General features: G+C 34.3%; 1 protein-coding gene across 6 annotated transcripts in view; it reads right to left on the bottom strand.

Moving 5' to 3' along the window:
- Positions 1–212: 212 nt before the first annotated feature.
- Positions 213–6,000, bottom strand: part of LOC140137667 (cotranscriptional regulator ARB2A-like) — a 28,880-nt gene continuing 23,092 nt past the window's right edge. For all 6 annotated transcript variants that reach the window (XM_072159404.1, XM_072159407.1, XM_072159401.1 and 3 more), the window contains one exon: positions 213–4,671. The gene's annotated coding sequence lies outside the window, so the exon portion shown is untranslated. The remainder of the gene's footprint in view (positions 4,672–6,000) is intronic.

The raw sequence follows: 6,000 nt of genomic DNA, 5'->3' as shown, positions 1-6,000 counted from the left end.
AGAGAGTGAGGTAATATCCCTTTTTATATCAAACCTCTCAACACATAAAATGAATGATAGCCAGTGAACAAAACTCCACTGATCATCCAGGATTTGGTGTACCTTTGGTGTACTGGTCAAATGCTCTACCAACTGTGTTAATGAGTCGGCTGTTAATGATACCGTAAAACCCTGTCTACAAGCATATATAGTGTTTTTTATAAAAGCTTAATTAATTCGAAGCAAGCATTAATATACCAATACAATAGATCGGTCTTAAAATAATACTTGTTTGTATATGCTTGGATCCGTAATTTATTTGCTCGAACTCCATAATGGCGACTGGATTAATGTAGCTTTCATCAGAAGCACACTATATGCTTGTAGACGGGGTTTTACGGTATATTATAAGATTTTAAGATGCTTTAAAAGAGTATTTTGTGATTTTAGCATCCTCTTTTTATGACTTTTTGCAATAGATATTCACAAAAACAAACTAGCTTTTAAGATTCTTTAAATGAGTATTTTGTGATTCTATCATCCGCCACCATACGTGTTTGCTTTTCTTAGCACGTCCATTTCAACTGAAACAGCAAATTTATTTTTTATTTCCCTTTTTTCTTCTTTTTTTTAAAGTTTTTTGCTGTAAAATCATGAAATTCTGAGACATATTTTGAAGAAATTTTACTTTATTCGATACTCGCATTGTTTAGGTATAAAAAAATTTATGCTGTGTATTTTTGAACACTCAATGATTACAAAAAAAAAAAAAAAAATTTTAAATCTTAAAAAAATAAAAATCTTTAAAAAAAAATTCTGCATTTGTTATTATTTTTTTTAGCCTAAGCTGGGCGCGCATTCAAAAATACAGTAAGCAAAATAATTAAGGTACCAGTTGTGTTCACCCCTGCATATCCTAAGTAATGACAGATGTGTAAAAATTAAAACAAAGAACCGATGCCTGTACTCTTTAGCTCTGATTTAAGACCTTATTGGTTGAGAATTAAGGGGGTACTACACCCCTGTGGTAAATTTGTGACTATTTTTGCATTTTTCTCAAAAATATTATACACACTGGTAAAAAAAGTTATGTATATTATTGGGGCAAGGAATCCAATTACTACACTGAAATTTCAGTGACTCAAGACGAGCGGTTCAGTAAATATGATAGGAAATGAGGTACATCCTAGCGGTACCTCATTTTCTATCATAAGTATCGAATCGCTTCTCTTGGGTCACTGAAATTTCAGTGTAGTAATTGGATTCCTTGCCCCTATAATATACATAACTTTTGTTACCAGCGTGTTATTAGTTTTTGAGAAAAATGCAAAAATAGTCACAAATTTATTGAGGGGTGTAGTACCCCCTTAAAGAAACGGTGATCCAAAACCTAATGAAGATACAAAATAAAAAGTTGCACTTTTGTGTTCTAATCAATGAAAGCACAACCGTAGTATTTCGTGCTAATCAATGAAAGCACGTCGCTAGCTCCCTTGTTCGTGAACGCTTTGTGTACAAATCAATAGGGCATGTAATGTGGCAAACTGTAACTTTTAAATTTGCACCTTCCTTGGGTTTTTGGATCGTCGTGTCTTTATTTCTCGAACAATTTCATTGAACGAGGTCTTAAATTCAAGCTAAAAAATGCACCTATTGGCTGTTGGTTCCAATTATGACAATCTGTATTTGAAGAGTTTCGTTTCAAAACCCCTTACATCCACTTGCCCATTTTTGAGAACACATCAAAAAATCACTGATATATGGGGGTTTGCAACAAAAGCAGTTTTTGGCGGGATGCTTGGGTAGGATGAGCATCCCGCCAAAAACTGCTTTTGTTGAAAGACACCTTAAATCAGTGATTATTTTTGATGATTCTTTGATGTGTTCTCAAAATTGGGCAAGTGGATGTAAGGGGTTTTGAAATAAAGCTCTTCATTTGTTTAGGATATACATGGGGTGAACGTAACTGGTACCTTAATTATTTGGCTTGCTGTAGTCCCATCATGTTGTAATGTATCTCAAATTGTTCCTGTCATCACGGAAAAAAAGTCAATCATAATATTTTTCTACGGTGCTTAGTTCAGTAAGGTCGGATAGGTCAAATGTCAAAAATTTCATACAGAGGTCAAAATTTTATAATGGTCCGATTTCATCATCGAAACTGGTCTCAAATTACTCCCCTTAATGCACTCAAAGCCCAATAGAAATATGTACATGCATAACCTTTGACCCATGATTTCATGCCATTCTGAGCTTGTACATTTCTCAAACAAATTATTTTCCTATTACATTTCCTGAGAGGAGAAATGTGAGACAAGTTGCAATTGAATCGGTCCATTTCGAAAATTTAGCATTTGCATGAGATATTTGACATTTGACCTAGTTTACTTTATAACTCCTGAACTAAGCATTCTAGTGCAGAATGACTATTGCCTTTTTTATTCCTAGCAATGAGAGGAACAATTTGAGGTATATTACAACATGATAGATAAAATTTTTAATTTTGGCCCCATTATGACCTTCGACCCCTCGTGGGAAGCACAGGGGGCATAGAAAAAAATGGAACCAATTCTAGTTTTATCATTTGAGGTGTAAGAATGCCAAAAAACATTGGTTTCACTGATGTAGCAAAACTAGATCCTAACTCAAATACCACCCGATAGTGCCCTGTACTAAAGGCCCTATGATTGGGTGATCGCGCCGTAAATACTATCTTGAGTAGATAACAAACAAAAATTAAACATTAAAAATATACCAAATGGCCATTGTAACATGTCTGATGTATGAATTATTTTCTGTAATATTTTATTGCTATCTTCAGTTGATAACAAAAGCAAAAAAATTTTCAACTTTTTTGTATTTTATAGACACTCCTCATTCCAGATATACTTTCCTAATGTATGAATTAGTTTCTGTATTATAAACAAAAGGAAATGGAGAACTGCATAACCCAACCATGAGAAAAATACAAACCGGCTTAATGGCAAATACATATGATTGATTAAAAACACCGTACATAATATACGCATTTTATCCAAGGCACAATAAAAATATATATTTATATCAGCTAACAAAGTACAAAATATATTATTATAATACAGATCTAAAAGCTACACTTGGCCTATTAACTTAAACATACTAAACACATCAAAAGAAATAAGTCCCCCTCTGAACATGCAGTCATAACATTGTAAGGTTTCGTTTTATACCAATAAAACTAACTTTTAAATAATTACATGACTGTTTACTAAGTGCTGTGTGAAAATGAGAGATTTCCATGACTTCATGGCTGAATGAGCCTAAATTGAAGGCAAAACTGCCCTTTTCAAAAGTCACAAAGTAGGCCTATATGCTTGTCACAAAAGTTGATTCATGGCTTGTTACTAATGGAAAACCCCATGTGTTTGAGTGCAGTTTAAAATCTTCACCAAGTGAACATTTACTGTAATGTGTATCGATTCTTGATCATTCAGCCATGCAAATCCCCTTGGTGCAGAGTTCAGCACAGTGAGTTGTAAGATGGCCAGTTCCATTCCTTGTCCCAATATGCCTTGCAGTTAACAAGCATAGGCCTACTTTGTGACTTTTGGAAAGAGCAGTTTTTGTCTTCAATTTGGGTTCATTCAGCCATGAAGTCATGGACATCTTTCATTTTCACAAAACACTTAGTAAACAATCATATAATTATTTCTAAGTATGTTAGTAAACATTCATATAATTATTTCTAAGTAAGTTTTATTGATACAAAGTTTTACTTTAAATACGATGTTATGACGAAATTTTCAGAGAGGGACTTATTTCTTTTGATGTGTTTATTACACCTTGATATTATGCCAAAATATATACATTATTTTATATCCTAGTCCATTGCACCATAATTGCAAGTATGTCTTCATTTATGACATGAAAAACCAACAGCAACAAAGAGATTTACAGCAATGCCAGTCTTAGGCTAAATTTGTTATTTCCCCTTATTTATGTAATTCATCCTATTTTAACTACAGTGGAAACTCATTATAACGAAGTTGTTAGGGACAGAGAAATTAGTTCTTTATATCCAAATTTCGTTACATCAATCATGGTTGTAAAAACAATAAATAACAAAAGAATTTTGTATCTTGGTTCTGGAAAAATACTTCTTTGTAACAGGGTTTTTCTTGTATCAGATTTCGTTGTAATGAGGTTTTACTGTATAACCCTTTTGATACGTGAAATGTTGTTAGCAACTTAAGGGCCGGTATATAGCATGTTTCTGCATGTTTTCTATTGTGAAACCAGTGGAGAAACATACACCCAATATTAATTGACTATAATGCCCCCATTTTATTTTGGCTTCTTGATTATTTTTATTCTGATCTCTGTCAGTCTTGTCCACCTATCTCTGCTGTATATCAAATCGCTAGCGTAACATCACGTAACTGCTCTCAACAACAAGTTCTCAATCTATAGGCTCCCTTGGTGACCTTTCTAGCTGCTACAAACAGAGCAGTTACGTGATGAATCTAAACCAAGTCATCAGGACCGCTAGAGATCCAATATACTTACAGCAGAGGTAGGTGGACAAGACTTAAAAATAAATCAAGAAGCAAAACAAAAATTTATCTCAGCGCCCTTACGCCTCGAACTGATGTACCATAGGAAATTCTTCATGGTGATGAATCGAAAAAGCCATTCACAGTGTTACCAAGGTTTCTGCAAGAAAATATCAAAACAAGAACAAAGATGTTTATCAATTAAAGGGGCACAACCAGATTTCCCTCAAATTGTGCCCTCAATTTTGGTCAAAGTCTGGTGTTTTTTATATGTACGCAATGCAGGCGTGTACACAGGGTGGGGCGGAGGACAAACAATGTTGACATTGCACTTCCATTTCACAGCTTTTACGAAAAACCCAGATGAAAATTAAATCTCAAAGAAGCAATGAAACATGAACATATTATGAAATACCTTTATTAGAGTATTTTGTAGCTATGAATGGGTTTGATTTCTTTGTAGAAGCTTGAATGTGGCATAAAATGCACATGTTACCTTCAATACAAAGATGGTTCTTTACCCTGCAAACTACAATGTTTGTCATTGGGCTCAAAATACACTAGAGCTAAGGGCACTTTGCCCCAAAGTTCACAAAATAGCTCCAGTGAAAACTATTTGTCAATGACAAAAAGTGCACATAGGGTCCACACCAGCTACAACTTTAAAACCTGGTACACCACTCATGTTGCATACACCCTTTGATTGTTTTGAGAATTGTGCATATTCACACAATAAAGCGCAGATCATTGGTGGTGTACCATATTATAAAACCTAGCCCTTGAGGACTACTTTTCATAGAATCTGTTCAAAATTGCTCTCAAATAATCAAAAGTATTTTGAGCCCTGTCTGAAAGTATCCTAGGAAAGTCAACAAAGATTTTGTTTCCTTAATTATTAATTTAGTCCCTTTTTGATATCAAAACCAAATCCTTGCACCTCATGGTACCATCCTAAGAATACCAGCTTGGTGTAGGCAAATGAATGACGTAAAACACACACTATAGAAAAATTATAAAATTTGTGTACATCGTGGAACATACTCTTTGCGTGGCTGTGCGTAGTACGCAGATAGCCTCGCTAATATGGATGCGTAGAGTAGCGTTGTACGCGCATGTAGTTAGCATGATTAGTCGCGGAGTAACAAGCCTAGTTGAATGTTCCACGATGTACACAAATTTAATATTTTTTCTATAGATGGGGATATCTTGGTTTCATAATCAAAGGTTGACAGGTGGTAAAGAAAATGATTGTGCAGTTTCCTGTTATATTTTATTTCATACAAGATGTAAACTGAGCTCAAAAAGAAACTTATAATTTTTTACAACTTGTGAATCACAAGGTCATATCTTAAAATACTGTCAATCAAAATGAACCAAAATTACACACAGGATTACCTTAATACTCTACTCAAAACACATGTCAGTAACCAAGCAGTTGTCCAACTGACAGAACAGCAAAATGCACTGTCATGGGACAGCTTCCTGGACT

The sequence above is a fragment of the Amphiura filiformis genome, chromosome 17 (assembly GCF_039555335.1).
Source record: "Amphiura filiformis chromosome 17, Afil_fr2py, whole genome shotgun sequence".
Taxonomy (NCBI): Eukaryota; Metazoa; Echinodermata; class Ophiuroidea; order Amphilepidida; family Amphiuridae; genus Amphiura; species Amphiura filiformis.
Note: the sequence above shows the minus strand (reverse complement) of the source record. Positions and strands in the feature narration are given on the sequence as shown.